Below are 22552 nucleotides of genomic sequence, written 5' to 3' on the forward strand. Positions count from 1 at the left end.
GTGTTAGAGGCAGAGGATCAGCAGGACCACAGGGAACTGGTATTGCTTAAAAGGAAATAAATATGGCAGCCTCCATATGCCTGATTAGATACCAGGGAACTTTATAAGTGAGGGAGGGGCACTAGGGAACTATATTGGGGGAAGGGGGGGGGGTGACATTAGACACCAAGGAACGTTCTAAGTGAGGGTGACATTGAGACATTGAGGATGGCCCGCGACTTGGCCCCAGTGTTTAATTTTTGGCCCACTTATTATTTGAGTGTGACACCCCTGGTTTACAGCGAGATGAGCGGAGACACTCAGGTGCAGTGACGGCCTGTGAGATGGGGGGAGGGGCTCCCGGCTGACAGGAGAGATTTCGGAGAATGGCGGCTGCGCTTGCCGGTTCCCGTGGTTAAGCAGCGGCTTCAATCTGCCGACGTTTGCAGATGTGACACATTCACTCATTCTGCTTCATGTGAGACGGATTCCGTTCCTCTGAGGAGAAGGAGAGAGAATGAGGCCTTGATTTGTTCACAGGCTCTGCCTGTAAAGATGCGTTCCCAAGAGCTTACGCTCCCATTCACATGGGCTCAGGAATGCCAGGTAGATCTAGCATTGTGGCGACGTCTAACAACGGGGGACGTTCTCGTTAGCAGTGCCGTGCGGTGACAGACAGCCAAGCCTCGCAAATCTCTCCTTGAAGGAACGGGAATATGAGATCTATTTTATCCCTCGGGGGGACCCCGGCGCTGCTCCCGTCACCTAAAATATATTTGTATATGTATATCCCTGCCTTCGATAAATATCAGGCCTCTGCTTGGGAGAAGGGGAGGGGAGGGTGTCAGCTCTTGAAAAATGACACCTTTCAGCAGCTTCTCTTTGGCTGGCTGAAGGCGAGGAGGGCCTCTCTCGCTCCGCATACTAATCGCCGTGGCGCGAAATCGCTGTGTTTGATTGCATCAACCCCTCAGCCCTTCGCTTTCCAAGGTCAACGGAAGAGCTTCGGAAAATGCCAAATAATTCCATTAGCCCGTTAAGTGTCGGCACTTTCGTAGGAAGCGCTGCCTTCCGCGACACGCCGATGCCGTCCTCGCCAAGGGCGTAATTCAGAGCGGGGTCACCGGTGCCGCCCGACGCCTCTCTAGGATAACGGACGCTAAAGACAGAAGGACGATGCAAGGTGTCGTCAGATCTCAGGCTGATCGTGGTCACCTTGCCGGATGACATCGACTTTCACCGATGCAAATTTTTCAGCTTCCCGTCCTTAAAAAGCGTGAGACGTTCGCATACCAATTAGAGAACATTTAAAAAAATGTTTCTACTGTACTTAAAGGGTGACGGCCCCATTTCATAACTTGGACAAATCTGATATTGCAAACCGGGGCGGTGAATTAATCAGTGTTGTAAAAATTATTTCCTGCTGGACCATTTAAAATCAGTGCTGGGCTGCAGACAGATTGCGCCCCTTTAACAATATCAGCTACAACCTGCAGACTCAGCTATCATTATGTTACTGCTGTCAGTACTACACGCTACATTGGGGCATGCTGGAGCACTGCCCCCTCCTGGGAATCACTGTGCCCCCCCCCCAGTGCCCACCCTGCTTAGTAACATACAGTTAACTGTTTCCAGGCTTCAGCAGAATACACTGAACAGGATGGTGTTTGTAAAAAAAACCCTCTCTATGTCAGTCTGAGTCTATGTAGGATTTAAGGGTCTTATCTATTTGCCATAAATACCTCACAATCTTTGCAAGGTCCCTTGTAATGAATGTTTCTAGGTGACACTTAAGGTAGCCATACACTGGTCGATTTGCCATTAGATCGACCAGCTGACAGATCCCTATCTGATCGAATCTGATCAGAGAGGGATCGTATGGCTGCCTTTACTGCAAACAGATTGTGAACAGATTTCAGCCTGAAACCGATTCACCATCTGCTGAGCTGCTCCTGCCGCCTGTCCCCCCACCCCCCCTTGCATACATTACCCGAAGCTGGCTCCGGGTCCTCTTCTCCGCGCTGCACCCCGCACCGCATCCCAGCGTACACTCACTGTGTCACTCCGTGACCAGGAAGTTCAAATAGAGCGCCCTCTATTTGAACTTCCTGGTCACTGGAGTGACACAGGAAGTTAATGTACGCTGGGATGGAAGCAAGAGAGAAGCGCAGAGAAGATGCGGAGAAGATGCCCGGGAGCCAGCGTCAGGTAATGTATAACTGTATCGGATCGGCCGCCGCTAGCGACGCGCTCCCTACCCGCGGGCGATCGACAGAAGTAACCCGCACGGCGCGACCGACGGACCGATCCGATTTCGGGAAGAAATCGGATCGGCGGGTGCGTTTAGCGCAAACGATTGGCAGCAGATTCAATCCCAGTGATCGAATCTGCTGTCGAATCGGCGGCAAATTGGGCCAGTGTATGGCCAGCTTTATATTTGCAAAAACATCTCTCTACCTCCTTCAGACTGTGTGTTCGAACAATATAAGTCAATAGGAAAAGAGTCTGCAGAAGGCTTACTAGCTGAACGCTTACTGTTTTTCTTTTAGATTAGCCAATAAACTAGAGCTTGTATTTTACAGACAGGAAGTTTTGAATCAGGATAATAATCCAAAACTTCCTGTCTATAAAATACAGCCTGTAGTCTCCAGCAATGCTTAAAGGTGGCCATACACTGGCCCGATTCGCGGCCGTTTCGACAGCAGATTCGATTCTGGGATCGAATCTGCTGCCAATCGTTCGCGCTAAACGCACCCGCCGAAATCGGATCGGTCCGTCGATCGCGCCGTGCGGGAAATCACCCTTGATCGCCCGCGGGTAGGGAGCGCGTCGCTAGCGGCGGCCGATCCGATCAGGTATACATTACCTGAAGCTGGCTCCCGGGCGTCTTCTCCGCACTGCACCGCTCTGTTCCGGCTCCATCCCGGCGCTTCCTGTGTCACTGCAGTGACCAGGAAGTTCAAATAGAGGGCGCTCTATTTGAACTTCCTGGTCACGGAGTGACACAGGAAGCGCCGGGATGGAGCCGGAACAGAGCGGTGCGGTGCAGCGTGGAGAAGACGCCCGGGAGCCAGCCTCAGGTAACGTATACGGGGGGGCGCACAGGCGGCAGGAGCAGCTCAGCAGATTGTGAACGGTTTTAGGCTGAAATCGATTCACAATCTGTTTGCAGTAAAGGCAGCCATACGATCCCTCTCTGATCAGATTCGATCAGATAGGGATCTGTCAGCTGGTCGATCTAATGGCAAATCGACCAGTGTATGGTTACCTTAACTCTAAGTTCTGTTTGTGATGTTTACATTTGGTTCCTATCATTGCTGAACTAGTTAGCCTTAATTTTATCACCTGAGTTAAGGTGGCCATACACTTATAGATTTGCTGCAGATTCGACCATCAGATAGATTTCTTTCAAAAATGAAACGAGGAACAGATGTTCAGTAGATTTCAGAATGAAATCTATTGAAAATTGATCTAAATGCATTATTGCACCATTAGATCCAGTGCAACTCTATGGGCCACCTTGATTTTTCATCCTGTCAGATAGATCAAAATCGGCCACAAATTGATCGATTGGCCAATCGATCGGCCCTCAATTTTCAATTGAATCGATCGATGGCTGAAATCGACCAGTGTATGGTCCCCTTAAGACCAAAAAAAAAATCTAAACCTTGCCATTTTATGTGGCCCTATACAGCTTCCAACGTCCAAATTTGTACGTAGCAAAAGAAAGACAACACAATGCCGACCGGTCCAAAGGAGCCCACCAGTGACAGTGCCCCCCCCCGGCAAAGTGAGCATGCCGCCTCCTTCTTGGATCCAAGCCCCCCTCCCCCCCGGTAAATCACACACACACACACCTCCCCCTGACACCATCTCCCTGCATAGCAGAGTAGCACAGCGGAGAAGTGTAACGCTTACCTGCTTCAGCGATGCATCATGTCTCTTCTGTTCTTCCAGGCAGCTGCCCGCTCTGTGCTTCCATAGCATCTTCTTCCAATCACGTGACATGCCTTAGGAGCCAGTAGTGTGCTGCATAGAGCATGTAGCTGTCAGGATGATCAGAGGAGACCTGAAGCAGCACTGGAACAGGTAGATATTCAACGGCTCCACTGCACTACTCAGCAAAAGGGAGAGGAGTGCCCCCCCAGTCACTAAAGTTATGTTAGGTTGAGACGGCCCTCGACTATGTTGTAGATTTTGGCCCCTTTCGTGATTGAGTTTAACACCCCTGTTGTAAACAATACCAGTTGCCTGGCAGTCCTGCTGATCACTTTGGCTGCAGTAGTGTCTGAATCGCACACCAGAAACAGGCATGCAGCAAATCCACTCAGACTTCAGTCAGAGCACCTGATCTGCATATGCTTGTTGAGGGGACTAAAGTATTAGAGGCAGAGGATCAGCAGGGCTGCCAGGCAACTGGTATTGTTTAAAAGGAAAAAAATATGTCAGCCTCCATATCTCTCTCACTTAAAGAGAATCTGTATTGTTAAAATCTCACAAAAGTAAACATACCAGTGCGTTAGGGGACATCTCCTATTACCCTCTGACACAATTTCGTTGCTCCTCGCCGCATTAAAAGTGGTTAAAAACAGTTTTAAAAAGTTTGTTTATAAACAAACAAAATGGCCACCAAAACAGGAAGTAGGTTGATGTACAGTATGTCCACACATAGAAAATACATCCATACACAAGCAGGCTGTATACACCCTTCCTTTTGAATCTCAAGAGATCGTTTGTGTGTTTCTTTCCCCCTGCAGCTATATTCCACTGAAGTGTCAGGCTGTTTCTTCCTGCAGAATGCAGACAGCTCTGCCTGTATGTAATTCCTCAGTATGTGAAAGCCCATCCAGCTCAGAGGAGGATTTATCCAGCTTGTAAAAGATAAGAGAGAAGAGAGAAGCTGCCCTAATCTAAATAATACACAGGCAGTGTGCAGAGAGGAGCCTGGAGGGGGGAGATGCATCACAGAACCACAACACTGAAGAACTTGGCAGCCTTCCAGACACAGGCCGACAAGTCTGACAGGGGAAAGATACATTGATTTATTACAGAGACTGTGATAGCAGAAAGTGCTGCAGTAAGCCAGAACACATTAGAATAGCTTTTGGAACTTGTAGGATGATAAAAAACAGGATGCATTTTTTGTTACGGAGTCTCTTTAAGGGCCATTTCACACTGAGGCCAACCGCACCCCACCGCAGCCTAATGTTAGTCTATGGGGTAGTTCACACTCTCCACGTTGCGGTACGCAGCGCTGGAAGTGCCCTTTCTAACGCGCGTTCCTACCTACTGTTCGTTGCCGTGCGGCTCCTGCAGCGATCTGCATCAGGCTGGAAGTCATGTAAGTCTATGGTAACGTGAGTGTAATTGCGGTGGTGGGGATGAGTAAGGTTAGGCATGGGGTAGGAAGGGTTAAAGAGAACCAGAGGCAAAATAAAGAAAATATTTATACATACCTGGGGCTTCCTCCAGCCCCATACGCACGGATCGCTCCCACGCCGCCATCCTCCGCTGCCCGCAGCTACAAGAACTGGCTCCCCGCTCTTCCGTCAGTTGGAGCCAGTCTAGCGTAAGAGAAGTGCGCTCTTTGCCGCTGCAGAGATATGTAGAGGGCGCACTTCTACATAGGCTGCCTCCGATGACGTCAGTGACGGAGTTGGTTCTCGTAGTTGCGGGCAGCGGAGGACGGCGGCGTGGGAGTGATCCATGCGTGTGGGGCTGGAGGAAGCCCCAGGTATGTATAAAATCGTTATTTCATCTCTGGTTCCCTTGTTAGGCGTGGGAGGGGTTTGCGGCATCAGGGACAGTTAAGGTTAGCCGTAGGGGGGTGGTTCAGGTTAGGCTTTGGTAGTTGAAGGGTTCAGTGTAAAAATAGGCTTAGGTCTAGCTATAGTAAAATATCGGTATTTAATACCGATATTTTAGTATCATTTTTTACACTTTAATAGTAAAATATGGGTAAATATACTGATATTCTACTATCAGGACTACTGGGCGCCTCCCTTAAAGCTAATGTAACCCCATTAAAAAAAGAAAAGTCAGATACTCACCTAAGGAGAGGGAAGGCTCTGAGTCCTAATTAGCCTTCCCTCTCCTCTCCCGGTACCCGGTGGATCCATCGTGCAAATCCGCCGCCGCAGGGACTTCGGAAGTCTTCGGGAGCACTCGGGCTTCCGAAGGCCGGCGGCTCCATACCGCGCACGTGCGAGTGTGTCATAGACACGTGCGAGCACGTCATAGAGGGCAATCGCGCATGCGCAGTATGGAGCGGCCCCGTACTCGGGAGACCGAATGCTCCCGAAGACTTCCGAAACCTCCCTTCGGCGGCGGAAGTGGCAGTATTTGACCGAAACGGTCGAATACTGCTACGGGGGATCCTGCGCGGGATAGGGCACCGGGAGAGGAGAGGGAAGGCTCATTAGGACTCAGAGCCTTCCCTCTCCTTAGGTGAGTATCTGACTTTTTTTTTTACATGGGTTCCCATTAGCTTTAATGCTTTGGGTGGTGAGAATTCTGCATAATAAACAGCCTAGGCTAAGCATCACTGGGAGGGTGGGGCTTCACACCAATAGACAGCAATATATAGATACAGGAAGTGTTTCTTAAGCTGAAACCAGGATATTAATGTAAACATGTTAATAATTGACTACATTCTACTATGTGTCCATAGCCTCTTTTGAATCCGTCCCTCTTTGGGAACCAAATCCCTCTGTCCCTTTTTCTCCCTTATGTGTCCCTCTTTCAGGATTCATGTAAAGATCTATGTAAATATATGTATGTACATAAATGTGGTTAATTGACTCTAAACCAGAGGTGTCAAACCCAAATACCAAGGTGGCCAAAATTGTACACTGGGACCAAGTCGTGGGATAACCTCAATGTCTACTGGCCACTTTCTTCCCTTATAAAGTTCCCAGGTGTCTAATGACCTCCCTCCAACCCCTGTAGAGTTCAATGGTGTCTAGCGGTCCTTCTTCCCGAATACTGTTCCCTGCTGTCTAGAAGCCCCCATCCTCTCTTATACAATTCCCTTCCTCTCTTATTCAGTTCCCTGATGCCTATACAGTTCCCTGCTGTCTAGAGGCCCCCACCCTCCCCTATATAGTTCCCTAGTGTCTAGTGGCCCTCCTCTCCCTCTCCTATACAGTTCCCTGGTGTCTAGTGGCCCTTTCCCTCCCATATACAGTTCCCTGGTGTCTAGAGGCCCCCACCCTCCTTTATACAGTTCCCTAGCATTTAGTGCTTTCCTCCTACCTCCCCCATATGGTTTTCCTAGTGTTCTAGGGCTTCACCTCCAATATAGCTTCACTGGTGGTCTAGAATGGGCCAAACAAAATGCAAAGTGGGGAAACCCCTTGAGGGCCAAATTTATTTGCTCTGAGGGCCAGAGTTTGACATGTATGCTCTAAACTTTATTCCTATCCTTTAAATTGATATATTTCACATTTTCAAATGTTTATATGAAGGATAATGAACCAGGATAGACAGGACCAGTGTGGTTTGAATTATAAAACAAACTATTTTTCTTGTGAAATCTTTATAGTATGTGTGACTAGGGGTGTGTCGTAGGCGTGGTTAGAGGTGTGGCAGGAGTGTGGCATAAAGGACCTCTGTTGAGAAAATCTTAACATTTAAAATACATGTAAACATATACAGTTAAGAAGTGCCTTTCTTCCAGAGTAAAATGAGCCATAAATTACTTTTCTTCTGTGTTGCTGTCACTTACAGGAAGTAGTAGAAATCTGACAGAACTGACAGGTTTTGGACTAGTCCATCTCCTTATGGGAGGGGGGGGTTAGGGATTTCTTTATTTTCAAAATGCAATTAGTGAATGACAGTTGCTCCATCCAACTGCTAGCATCTTTGTATAAATCTTTTCAAGGAGTTTCTTTATAAAGAATAAAGGCTATGCTGAGAATCCCTTATGGATAGATGGACTAGCCCAAAACCTGTCAGTAATGTCAGATTTCTACTACCTACTGTAAGTGACAGCAACATAGGAGAAAAGTAATTTATGGCTCATTTTACTCTGGGAGAAACGTACTTGTAAATTTTAAGGTTTTCGCGAAAGTTTCTCTTTAAGTGTCCTTTTTACTGATCTGAAAAAGTTGGAAGGTATGTGTGTCGTTAGGGTTCTTCTTTTAGAGGGAAAATTTTAAATAAAAGCAGTTATTTACCATAAATACGGCCCCTTAGTCTTTACCCTGGCAAACAGAAACAGGCAGTCAGCTGCGTAATGTGCGCACAGAAGGGAGCCGGTGACCAGCAATATACGAGTCAGAGATGAGAAAAATGAGCTTTAGACAAGGCGAGATGGTATCAGGCCCACTGGACTCAGCCTTCCGATGCTATCACCGCGGCATTCTTTATAACCCAAATCAGCCAGTCTCCTCCAGTGCTCTCCGGGAACGGAAGACAAAACAAGGAAGGAAGATAAGGAACTCTCCTCTCCGAGACACACCAGGCTATTAAGCATCCCGGGCAGAATTAATGATAGTCAGAGGGGTACGGACATCGCCATTAATCCCGCAATATGCCCCAAGCGCAGGTCAGGAAAACTATTAGGCCGCTGTACCGTAACTCACCCGCACACAGAAAAATGTTCCACTACGCCAAGATTGTCATCGGCCGCATTGTACAAAGCACAGACACCCGAAGATTTAATACAGTCGTGGCGGAGGGGGTGTAGTGCGCGACGAGGCGCCTTTGAGCAATAGTATCTGGGTATTTGGGCTGCAGGGGAACATTGGGGGGGCACCTAGGTCAAGGGAGGTGTGTGTGTGTGTGAGCATTCATATTTAAAGAGGCCCTGTAGTGACATATAATACAGTGTTCTCCCCAGGCTCTTTTAGCTGGGTGAACCACCCGGCTAGTTTTGGTAAACACCCAGCTGTCATCAGCTCACTTCTTCCTCTGCTGTAAGCAGAATTGTGCAGAGAAGCACCTGCCCTATATTCTGTCATCTCGCCCCACCCAACTACTTTTTCATGCCACCCGGCTGGAAATAATTTCTGGGGAGAACACTGTAATAGAATTCAGTAAATTATCCAGGATACCCAATTTTACTGTAATTCTCTTGCTGTCAGCATCAGAAACACTTCCTATATAAATTGGTGTATATTGGTATGTAGCTCCGCCCTCCTGTATATGTCACAGATTAGGCTTTTTAGTTATGTGGAATTCTCCTACTAGAGCATTCTGAGAGACCAGGTATATTTTGTACTGGCTTCGAGCAAATATTCCACAGAGATCACCTGACAGGACTAGAGGTGTTACCACCTGTGATAAATTTTGAAATGGGGGAGGAAACCCATGTAGACACATGGAGAGCATACAAACCCCATACAGATGTTGATCTGGCTGGACTCTGAACCGGGGACCCAGTGCTGCAAGGCAAGAGTGCTAACCACTACACCACCGTGCTGCCCAATGATGGCAATGAATACAATTACAATAACATTTCTATAGCACTTTTCTCCCATAGGACTCAAAGCGCTTAGGCTCTCTCTGATTCAGTAGCTGGTAGTAGGATAAAGTATTCACACAACTAAAATTATATTTCTGCAAATTCCAAACTTAGCAGGTGGGTTTTCAGTCTGGGTTTAAACACGTCCAGAGATGGAGCTGTCATGATCTGCTTAGGTAAGGAGTTCCATAACGTAGGAGCAGCATGACAGAAAGGGCCGGATTTGAACTTTTTACCACCTAAGGCCACTTTCTTCAGCTCCCCCTGACCAACAGCAACCCTCCCCCCACCGCTCTGATAGGTTGGAGCTGGTGGAAGACTGGAGCCGGACTCGAAGAGCAGCCTACAGTGATGGTAAATAACAGCTCAGGTCACAGACAGTAAGATGTCCCCATTTGCTGCCCCTTTATTCCCTGAGTCCCAGACACTTGCCTGAGCAGTGTGGTTCACATGTCTGACAGCTTTATTGCATGAGTGTGCCAGCCCACTGCCCGCCCCTGTCTTCCTGGTGCCCTAGGCCATGGCCTTTGCGGCAGACAGAAGGCTCTGGGACCAAAAGTTTCCCAGTGGTCTCTGGATATGACTAGATTGTTAGAACCTGTGGATCTGAGATTGCAGGGATTGCTACGCAGCTGCAGCATATCTTTCATGTATCCAGGGCCCAGGTTATGTAGTGACTTAAATGTCAGTAGGAATCCAGGGCCGACCTCTCTCTTCCCAGTCCCGCTCCAATAAAGCGGTGGGTGGGGGTGTTTGTTTGGGGAGGGTGGGGGGGGGGGGGGGGGGGTTTGAATCACACTTTTTCATGGCCACGTGGAGAAAGTTCCCTGTTGGCTTCTTACTTGTGCTCCCATTTTTGCCAGTTGCTCTGGAGTGAATCTGTTGATCTAGAGTTCCCAGAGACATCCACAATGTAACCACGCTCACTTTTAAAGGTCACTTGCAGAGTCATCAGTTCCTCATAACTTCCTCCCGCCTGCCACACTATAGATATAACGATATAACGGTTACTTATTTTATATAGACTGCAGATTTTCTTCTGAATGGCTTCGGGGAAGTAACTATTTCTAGAAGAACAAAAAAACCTATATAACTTTTGCACAGCTCATTAAAGGCAATTATAATCATCGGCTTCTCGCAGCCACTGAACGGAGCCCATAGAACGAATTTCTTGAGGTTCGAGATGGACGTGAATAGACATTAGGCTCCTATTGTGTAGCCTACAGACCTCCGGCTGGTGGGGGACTAAAAGGCCCAGCATGGGCCACCGGACAGAGGGCTGGAGGCCATAATACAGTATAATCTTGTTATAGTAAACTCCAAGGAATCGGGAAAAGTGGTTTATTATATCAGAAATTTACTATATCAGAAATTGTCCTAGAAATGGCCCAGCATGACCTGGTACATTCTCTGAAAAGGACCAACTCTGTCCTCCCATTGGAGGTACAGTACAAGCACTTTGCACATGTGGTGGACTACAAGGTTAAAGGGAAGGTACGCGCAGACTATAAAAAACAAACTGCACTTACCTGGGGCTTCTCCCAGCTCCTGGCAGTCGATCGGTGCCCTCGCTGCAGCTCCTCTCCCTACCGGCGTCCAGCGGTGAAGAAGTCGACCTCACCAGCTCGGTTTCCGGGTCGGCTTCATGTGCACTCCATGGCGCGGGTCACGTGGTGTAAGTGACGTCATCTGGTCTCTACTGCGCAGGCCCCCCCGCCGTGGAGCACACGGAAGCCGACGCGGAAGCCGACCTGGCGAAGTCGACTTCTTCACCGCTGGACGCCGGGAGGGAGAGGAGCTGCGGCGAGGGCACCAATCGACTGCCAGGAGCTGGGAGAAGCCCCAGGTAAGTGCAGTTCGTTTTTTATAGTCTGCGCGAACCTTCCCTTTAAGTATACCTCAGGGCTGCATAGCCAGGCTGGACATATTGCTGGTACAGTATTCGGGGCTCCTTAAAAGTTGCAGCCATCACTGAATAGAGGCAGCCACTCTCTTCCTGTGAGTGGTTCCGATACCTCCGCGGGCGGGACTCACAGCACCAGCCTGAAGAGAGCAGCAAACCATGGGTTTTACACTGACATATGACACATGCACCGCACACTGACATGCATGCCCCGCCCACTGATATACAGGGAGTGCAGAATTATTAGGCAAGTTGTATTTTTTAGGAATCATTTTATTATTGAACAACAACCATGTTCTCAATGAACCCAAAAAACTCATTAATATCAAAGCTGAATATTTTTGAAAGTAGTTTTTAGTTTGTTTTTAGTTTGAGCTATTTTAGGGGATATCTGTGTGTGCAGGTGACTATTACTGTGCATAATTATTAGGCAACTTTACAAAAAACGAATATATACCCATTTCAATTATTTATTTTTACCAGTGAAACCAATATAACATCTCAACATTCACAAATATACATTTCTGACATTCAAAAACAAAACAAAAACAAATCAGTGACCAATATAGCCACCTTTCTTTGCAAGGACACTCAAAAGCCTGCCATCCATGGATTCTGTCAGTGTTTTGCTCTGTTCACCATCAACATTGCGTGCAGCAGCAACCACAGCCTCCCAGACACTGTTCAGAGAGGTGTACTGTTTTCCCTCCTTGTAAATCTCACATTTTATTATGGACCACAGGTTCTCAATGGGGTTCAGATCTGGTGAACAAGGAGGCCATGTCATTAGTTTTTCTTCTTTTATACCCTTTCTTGCCAGCCACGCTGTGGAATACTTGGACGCGTGTGATGGAGCATTGTCCTGCATGAAAATCATGTTTTTCTTGAAGGACGCAGACTTCTTCCTGTACCACTGCTTGAAGAAGGTGTCTTCCAGAAACTGGCAGTGGGACTGGGAGTTGAGCTTGACTCAACGACTCCATCCTTAACCCGAAAAGGTCCCACAAGCTCATCTTTGATGATATCAGCCCAAACCAGTACTCCACCTCCACCTTGCTGGTGTCTGAGTCGGACTGGAGCTCTCTGCCCTTTACCAATCCAGCCATGGGCCTATCCATCTGGCCCATCAAGACTCACTCTCATTTCATCAGCCCATAAAACCTTAGAAAAATCAGTCTTGAGATATTTCTTGGCCCAGTCTTCAGTTTCAGCTTGTGTGTCTTGTTCAGTGATGGTCGTCTTTCAGCCTTTCTTACCTTGGCCACGTCTCTGAGTATTGCACACCTTGTGCTTTTGGACACTCCAGTGATGTTGCAGCTCTGAAATATGGCCAAACTGGTGGCAAGTGGCATCTTGGCAGCTGCACGCTTGACTTTTCTCAGTTCATGGGCAGTTATTTTGCGCCTTGGTTTTTCCACACGCTTCTTGCGACCCTGGTGACTATTTTGAATTAAACGCTTGATTGTTCGATGTTCACGCTTCAGAAGCTTTGCAATTTTAAGAGTGCTGCATCCCTCTGCAAGATATCTCACTATTTTTGACTTTTCTGAGCCTGTCAAGTCCTTCTTTTGACCCATTTTGCCAAAGGAAAGGAAGTTGCCTAATAATTACGCACACCTGATATAGGGTGCTGATGTCATTAGACCACACCCCTTCTCATTACAGAGATGCACATCACCTAATATGCTTAATTGGTAGTAGGCTTTCAAGCCTATACAGCTTGGAGTAAGACAACATGCATAAAGAGGATGATGTGGTCAAAATACTCATTTGCCTAATAATTCTGTGCTCCCTGTATATGACACATGCACCGCTCACTGACATATGACACATGCACCGCCCTCTTTTTTTACTATATCCAGAGTCAGCGTCACATAGGGGACAAACAACCTTTACTGTAACAGAAGTTTGCTATATCCACAGGCTTTGCTCCCATAGACTTATAATGGAGATTGTCCGGGATCTGGAGAAGTAGTTTACTATGTCCGAACGTTTACAATAGCCGACTTTATTATAACAAGATTATACTGTATAACCTTCTTCCTTGCTAATTGGTGAGCACAAGAACTCCTCCGAGGCTTCAGTCCTGGCTTTCCTTGAGATCCTGAAGATGGGTATACATGTCAGATCTAAATCTTTGGAAATGAGGAATTCATCTTCGGCATAAGTTTGTCAGGATGGTTTGAATGACAGGTCTAAGGGTGTGTACACACATCCAATTTTGATTGGTCAGTTTTATCTAAATCGGTCTTCCCTCATACTTCATGGAAGTATCAAAAGTGGCCAATCGTTGGACAATCAAAACTGGATGTGTGTAAATACCCTTCAGCCTGGTACACACTTTCAATTATGATTGTCCAGTCAATGACCTGTTTTGCCACCTCCATGTACTATGATGGTCAACAGATATTGGCCTCAATTCACTAAACTTATCTCCTGTCTTTAATAACTCTTCTAGAGTTGTTACCATGGTGATAAGGCATGTAGTATTCGGGAAACATTTTACCTCAGGCAAGCCTAAAGTTAACTCTTCTGTCTTTAAATTAACTCTCCAATCCTTAAAATAACTCCAGAGTTAAAGACAGGCTGTTAATTAGCTGCATGTGAAAATAACTACAGAGGAGGTAAATTAACTACAGAGGAGGTAAATTAACTACAAGAGAGGTAACTTAAGGAAAGAAGAGATAAGATAACTCTCTCACGTGTGGAGGTAAGTTTTCTCTTGCCTTATTATCTCAAGCATGATCTTAGTGAATTGAGGCCACTGAATGCTATGAGCAGATTGTGTAGGTGAGCTCTCATACCGTGTTCCAAAAAAATAACACAGTTTTTTTATTATTTTTTGCTCCATAAGATGTGCTAGGGCTTATTTTCAGGGGATGTCTTATATTTCTATCAACACACAAGTCCCTGTGCTGTGTGTCCTCCTGCCTTCCCCCAGTGTGCCACCTATTCCTTTGCTGGATCCACCTCTTGTGTGCCCCTGTGTCCCCCTTCTACCTTTAGTCTCCTCCTGGTGTCCCCCTCTGTCTCAGTGTCCTCCTCTATCCCCTGGCCTCCTGTGTCCCCCTATGCCATCCGTGTCCTCTGCTGTGTCCGCATGTCATCCTAGTGCCCCTGTGTACTCCTGTGTTCCCCTGTATCCTCCTCTTTCCCCCAGCTTCATTCCGCTCTGTCCCCAAGCTTCATCCTATAGGGAAGAAGTATGGCAACTTGTGTTTTTACTAGAGCCGAGACAGCGAGTTCAGTGATTGACCCAATGACCTAGCCATGGTCCCACCCGCGAGACCTTCGGCTCCAGTAATAACACACGTTGCCATACTTTTACCCCTTACTGCCGCTAGGGCTTACTTTCAGGGTAGGGCTCATATTTCGAGGCAGCTCCAAATTCCTGCTAGGACTTACTTTCGGGGGATGTCTTAATTTTGGGAAAAACTGAGTACAACAGGCAGGTGGTAAAATGGGTCAGTGATTGACCACTGAAAATAGTATGTGTGTATGCACCCTTAGAGGTCACAGTTGCAGCACAGGGACCCTCTATACCTATCTGGCTCATTGAATCTGGCATCCTCCAGCATTTTCCTGCCTCAGTAAAGCAAGCACTGGCCGTGTATTAATGTTGCATCTCCAGGCAGCCTGCAGCGCGGTGGAATTAATGTGCATGTGCGGATTCTATTGCCTGGAAGTAATAATCATGCTTATGACCAGAAGAAAACAAATGTTTGCCTGTGTTAAATCTCAGAAGCGATGTTCTCTAGGGTGTAACAAGAAACAGGTACACTTTACTGCGTCCGTTTCACAAGCCTGCGGCAAAGGTGCTCATGTCGGGATTGTATCTAGTGCGTTATGGGGTAACCGATGGGCATTGTGGTTGGTAGTCTGATGATTTTGGAAGATCTCCTCCTGTCGCAGCAAAGTTTATATGGTTATCCTACGTTCAGTTTTAAGGCTACGGGTATTAAGCAGGGCTGTGGAGCCGGTACAAAAAAACAGAGCTGTAGAGTCAGAGTGGGAGTCGAAGTCGAGGAGTTGGAGTCGGAGCAATTTTGGGTACCTGGAGCCGGAGTTGGAGTCAGTGGTTTCATAAACTGAGGAGTCGGGAGTCAGAGTTGGATGATTTTTGCACCAAATCCTTAGTTCTGGTAAGTAGTAGACTAAGGAGTCGAGGAGTCGGAGCCATTTTGGGTACCTGGAGTCAGAGTTGGAGTCAGAGTCGGTAAATTCAAAAACTGACTCCTACTCTGACACCTCAGTTTATGAAACCTCCGACTCCAGGTACCCGAAATTACTCCAACTCCACAGCCTTTGCAGGACTGTGGTGTGGATACAAAAATTATCCAACTCCAACTCTGACTCCAGGTACCCAAAATTGCTCTGACTCCTCAACTCGGACAATACAGCCCTTGCGGGTCTATGGCGTGGGTACAAAAGTCATCCAACTCCTCAGTTTATGAAAGCACCGAGCCCGACTACTACAGGTACTCAAAAATTGGTCAGACTCCTCAACTCCAACTTCACAGTCCTAGTACTTAGGACATGTTCCAAGTTCTTTGACATAGCAACACCATTTCCACACGTTAAACATTCATTGACTTCTGATGAAGTATGTTCTTGACCACGAAATGCACCACCCTGTTTTCTGATATTTTTAATTCTGTACATCAGGCTCAAGGATGCCACACAATTTTTTTTTTTTTTTCCATTCAATGAAACTAATCAGTTGATTGTATTCACACTTAGATGCGTTGCATTGAGGTGCATCCCACTGAAAAAAGCATGCTACAATGCAACTCAGTGCAACGCATCCAAGTGTGAATCTAACCTCAAAGTTCGAAGTACCACACACGTGTGTTCGAGATTGCCGCAATTTCGTAAAAAAATTTGTAAAAAAAAGATGTATATGGTGAAAAAATTTGTTGGATTTACAAAACCCTTTTTCCCTCAATAAACAACTTTTGATGATTTTGATTTGTAGTATAAATATCTTTTTAATATGAATTTTTTTTAAATGCAACATCTCTGTACATCCATCACTACCTCGTGCCATCGTCTTTCCCTGTTTAGCACAACAAATACCACTGAACACCACATTGCTACTTAAAAACATCATGTACCACGCTTTTTAAAAATGAAATAAATAAACCAAGTACAAAACGGCTACATTTTATTATAATTCTACCTAACAATAATTTTTTGAAATATATATATATATTTTTCACATTGCATACCATACTATGTCATCTTTTTTAATATACTTATACACACATTCTTTTAAGTTTAATATAATTACCGCGCACTAATATAGGCGCCCAGCGCTGTGCATGTAGTGAGCTGGGATGCGCGCAAAGTAGCTTTGCGCGCACTAGGGGGAAAAAAAGCCTTTTCACACCGGCGCTAACTCTTAGCGCCGGTTAGTGAATCAAGCCCTTGGTGTGGTATGATTTGAAACAATCGCAACTCAGCCAAAAAGTTGCACCTTGTGTTATAGCCGCGGTACAACCCAAGGAAAAAAACATGGCACTTCCAGTGCACGTTACCCGAAGCCTTCCGTTGCACCACAGGCAGTGTGTCATGCTCCATTGCCTGTAATGGCCATTGCGAAGACCTGCGGTAGAAACAGGTAATGCCAAACGGGTAAGTACTTCCTGGGTCACGGCTTAGCTTCCGATTGGAGGAAACTAGTGGAGGCGGGGAGGCAGTGATTGACAAGCGCAGGTAAATAGCAGGCTAGCCAGAGGCAGATTGTCTCTAGCCTAGTGGTATTTATCAGGGGGGACAGCCGAGCCGGGGGGGGGGGGGACTATTGGGGTGGTGCAGAAGGACACAGAGACATGTCACTGTCCACAGGACATGCCTCTGTGTACTAATAAGATTTAATAGATCCACCTCGGGTTCTTTTTAAGGGTTTAAAGTGGAGCATTATCAATTAGGGCTCAGACACACTATAAGCTCTTTCTGAGTGCTTTTTAGCCATAAGAGTTTTCTGAGAGTTTTTATTAATTAAAATTGCGGTAAAATCGCAAGCACATTCAAATTACGTGATTGTATCACGATTGAGATTTTACTGCGATTTTTTTCCAGCGATTTTAATGTGAGTCAATGGGAGCATTTTTTAAAAAGCTCTCAGAAAAGCACTTATAGAACCATTAAAGTCCCAAAGTTTTTAAAATTCATATAATAGATTATTGTTGTAAATGAATTAATTAATATTTGCATATAATCCGACCCACGTATAAGCCGAGGTACCCACTTTTCCCTCAAAACCAGGAAAAAGTGTTTGGCTCACGCATAAGCCCCCTTCCTACTATAGTCCACTCAACATTAGTCAGATGTGCCCCCTGTGCAAGTCATCCCGTCTCCAAATAGCCAGATGTGCTCCAAGGATGATACAGCTGTGTCTCAAGACACCACTAGATGGTGTCATAGATATGAGACACAACCATTGCCACACAGGAAGAATCTCCGATCATTGCACTGCTGACACGTTGATGGCACTTTCTGCTCCACAAGCCAGGGAACACAGGTAGTCTTGAGCAGCGCACTCTGCACACCATGCTGCAGGGGATGGAGGGGGGGGGGGCAGGGACACAGCAGGGAGCCAGCTGGCAAGAGCAGGATCATTAGTGCAAGATCCTTATGCTCCTCTTCCAGTAAAAAAAAACCTGCTCCACCATCTGTTCTGCTCCACTGACTCGCATATAAGCCGAGGGGGTAACTTTTCAGCATATTTTTTTGTGATGAAAAATTAGTCTTATACGAGAGTATATATTATAAGGTGTTAGTTGAAGGGGAAAAAAAGGGGGTGTTAAAAAAACCTTATTTAGCAGCATGGAGGTGTGGCCTCCGTTCAGAGCAATCCCTCCCCCTCCTGCATGCTCATATTACTTTGGCTGTGGCTTATCCTATGAAGCTACTACTTTAGGAATCCTTACTACAGTTGGGGCCCATTTCCACTATTGTGAATCCGCATGTGGTTTCGCATAGCCAATACAAGTGGATGGGCCTGTTTCCACTTGTCCGAAGTGCTGAGCGTTTTTCTGTGCGGGAAAAATCTGCACGGCAGAGCCGTCAGAATTCGCTCCCCGCACACCGCTATGCGAATCGCACGCAATGCATTGAATACGGAAATTGCATGCGTTTTTGGCATGCGTTTTTTCTCCCGCGATTTCGCATAGAAACTAATGTAAATTAACACAGGCAGTGACATGGTTAAAATCACATATACCCTAACCTATGCGAAATCGCAGCACAAAAAAACGCATGCGGAATCGCATCCGCATGCGATTTCGTCAACGGTGAATTACCGGCGATTCTGCACCGCGATAGTGGAAACGGGCCCTTACATCCATGGCTACAATTAAACATCCATGGCTACAATTACTAGGTAATGCCTCATGATGTTGATCCAGGGATTTTCTCTGATTGCCATCTGGAGTCGGGAAGGAATTTTCCCCTTTTGGGGCTAATTGTACCATGCCTTGTAAGGGTTTTTCGCCTTCCTCTGGATCAACAGGGATATGTGAGGGAGCAGGCTGGAGTTGTACTTTGTACTCTGGTTGAACTCGATGGACAAATGTCTTTTTTCAACCTAAATAACTATGTAACTATGTAACTTGCCAACCAATACATTGTAAACTATCGTTTCAGTAAAGTTCATACACTTGATGGTATCTGTGATCTTGCATTTTATTGACCGCTCATTATTGAAGGCTACTACATGTCTTTAAAGTACAATGGGTTGTGCGTATGCGCATGTTCTGCTATTAGAAGTACAAATGCAGGAGCAGGGAGGCCAGTTACTGAAAATGTGGGTGTATGACAGGGCCGGCCTCCCTGCTCTCACAGTATGGATGAAATTATATGTGTGGTATAGGGGGCTGCGCCCTCTATTTAGTTCTCTTCTGTTGGCATAAGTAGAATGAATGTGCAAGATTTAATGTATTTGCTGCTGTTTCCAGGGACATTGGTGTAGTTACTGCTGTTGCTAAGGAGATCAGTTTAGTTGCTGCTGTTGTTGAGTACAATAATGTTGCTGCTGCTGTTGCCAGGGACATCAGTGTCATTGCTGCTGTTGCCAGGGACATCAGTTTCATTGCTGCTTTTGCTGGGGAATTTGGTGTAGTTTCTCCTCTTGCTAAGGACATCAGTTTAGTTGCTGCTGTTGCCAGGTACATCAATATCATTACTGCTGTTGCCAGGGATATCAGTGTCATTGCTGCTGTTGCTGGGGAGTTCTGGGTAGTTGCTGCTGTTGCCGGGACATCAATGTAGTTGCTGCTGTTGATAGGGACATCCGTGTAGTTGCTGCTGTTGCCAAGGACATCAGTGTAGTTGCTGCTGTTGCCAAGGACATCAGTGAAGTTGCTGTTGTTGCTAGGGACATCAGTGTAGTTGCTGCTGTTGCTAGGGACATTCGTGTAGTTGCTGCTGTTGCCAGGGACATTGGTGTAGTTACTTCTGTTCCCGGGGACATTAGTGTCATTGCTGCTGTTGCCGGGGACATCGGTGTAGTTGCTGCTGTTGCCACGGACGTTGGTATAGTTGCTGCTGTTGCCAGGGACATCAGTGTAGTTGCTGCTGTTGCCGGGGACATCAGTGTAGTTGCTGCTGTTGCTGGGGACATCAGTGTAGTTGCTGCTGTTGCCACGGACGTTGGTATAGTTGCTGCTGTTGCCAGGGACATTGGTGTAGTTACTTCTGTTGCCGGGGACATCAGTATCATTGCTGCTGTTGCCGGGGATATCTGCTTCACTCACCAAGGACCAATCCTGAGATCATCTAGTTTTCAGGGACTCTGTATTATTATCTGAGTGGGCACCTTTGGACTGGCATCAGTGCATACCCCAGCGATGCTTCCGGAGGCAGGCATTCCTTGGTCGGTTTGGCTGCAGATTTGTGGCTGAATTTGCATATGACCTGCACGTTTCGGGATCTTTAGGCCCGCTGCCAGAGAATTAATCTTGTTTGCGAAGAAAGGATTTTTTTTCCCCTCTCAATTTAATGTGTTTAATGGACGGGATCACGCTTTAATTAACCCTTTTTGCTTTCAAAGACAAACAGAGTTTCCGTTAGAGGTAAGGGCACCCCAGGCAGCGTTTCTGAATCCCCGCGCCCCGTTCAGCGGGGAGGATGGGGAGCCGCACCACGCAGATGCGCTGAGTCAGGTTGCATTCCGCTCTTGGCAGGTGTGTTCACATCGTCAAGGCTCCTACAGGGGTGCTTATTGAGCGTTTAGGGGCCTCTTTGTATGTAATTGCTTTTTCTAGCGAGACTGAAGCTATGTACTGAAACGGAGCAGAAAGGCGGCCTGCGCCGCTGTTTACCTGCAGGGCCGGGGTGAGGGATGGGGCGGCCAATCTGTGCTAAATCCTAAAATTGTCATCATTTTCTTTGATGAGTTCTAACTGACGGCGTGCAGCCAAAAAGCCAACTTTAGAAGGCTCCAGAAATAAGAAAAAACATTTTTATCCACTTGTAGAGGGCACTGGCGGATTTGAGGCTCCCCCTGGCTCGGAAATTGGTTTGAGGATTACCGTCAGCCCTCTCTGGCACCACAAGGGTCTGCTGTTTGGCAGCCTTCCATACCTCCTGATTCTCGGAGACGGGAAAGAAGGACTTTGCTCAGCATGGAGGTTGTTGGGGTAAAGACACACCACAAGCGCACCGTCACACCTTCAATCAAACGCCTGCCACAATTTCAGTCACATTCCAACCACGTCTTCTCCAAAAACCCCACCAAACCTCATATCGTACGCCCACCAAACCTCAAATCATACAACATATCATACCCCCACCACACAACATATCATACCCCATGAAACCTCATATTATACCCCCACCACATATTATACACCCGCCACACCTCATATCATACCCCAACCAAACCTCATATCATACCCCCACCAAACTTTGGCATATATCATACCCCACCAAATCTTATATCATACCCCCACCAAACTTCTTATCATACACCCACCACAACTCACACCCCACCAAACCTTAAATTAAACCCCCACCAAACCTCATATCATACCCCCACCAAACTTTATATCATACCCTAACCAAACTGTAACGATCGGTGTCAGCAACCAGAGAGAGAATCTGATCCTTGGCGATCCGCAGTATCCCCAAGAATACAGATATACCCGATTATTGAGGATCTGCGGAATCGTCAGTAATCAGATATGTCTAACCTCTAGACACCTGAGAGAGTGTAAGTGTTTGGTGCAACAGTAACAACTCTGAGTGAAGGCCACCAGGGATTCCTGAGGAATTCACCCCTGACTGTGGGTGACATTCCTGTAGCCTGAGGTCCCCTGAGCGAGGGACCGAGGCTGGGATTGCAGGAAGCCCTGCTGCTAATATAAGGTCTTGCCCTGAACTGGGCTAACGTAATATAATAGTAGCACGATCCTAGTCTTGGGTGTGAGGTCCGTATTCACAACACCCTGGAACTAGTCTGGAGCACAACATAAATGATAATACAATTCCCTAGTCTTGGGTGTGAGTTCCATGATCATCAACACCCTGGAACTAGTCTGGAGCATAACATAAATGATAATACAATTCCCTAGTCTTGGGTGTGAGTTCCGTGATCATCAACACCCTGGAACTAGTCTGGAGTATAACATAAATGATAATACACTTCCCTAGTCTTGGGTGTGAGTTCCGTGATCATCAACACCCTGGAACTAGTCTAACAAATAATACAATTCAATTAGTACTTTAAGCTATCAACAGAATCTGGCTAAGTGTGAATTCCTAGGTCCTCCTAGTTCAAACACACTGTAAGGATCTGACTATGGTCTGAGTGCCTTCACATAAGTGTTAGCAATGGCAGACAACCAGCAACTGACAAGCAGCAGAATATATAGTTGCTGGACTCTGCCGCCCCGCCCGAACCATTCAGCCAATCATGAGTCCTGCAGGAATCAGCTGATCTTCCTGATCAGCTGACACTTCCCCTGCTGGTATAAAGGTCCTGAGTTCAGGCCCGCGCGCGCGCGTAGCTCTCCATCTGCCTATGTGCACTAACAGACCCAGCCACACCAAGCGCACGCCGCTGCATGCAAACCGCCACGTTGGACGCGGAAACAGCCGCTCCGCCGTCAAGACATGCGGCGGCTTTTCCGCATTCCACCACACTACTAGACGCGTGTCTATGCGTGCAAACAGCCGCGTCGGACGCGGAGTCAGCCGCCTTG

The 22552-nt window shown here is 46.8% G+C and overlaps 1 protein-coding gene across 2 annotated transcripts in view; it reads left to right on the forward strand.

Moving 5' to 3' along the window:
- The window catches only part of IGSF21 (immunoglobin superfamily member 21), an 826399-nt gene that overhangs the window by 160393 nt on the left and 643454 nt on the right, over positions 1 to 22552 (forward strand). The window lies entirely within an intron of this gene.

This window comes from Hyperolius riggenbachi, chromosome 6 (assembly GCF_040937935.1).
Source record: "Hyperolius riggenbachi isolate aHypRig1 chromosome 6, aHypRig1.pri, whole genome shotgun sequence".
NCBI lineage: Eukaryota > Metazoa > Chordata > Amphibia > Anura > Hyperoliidae > Hyperolius > Hyperolius riggenbachi.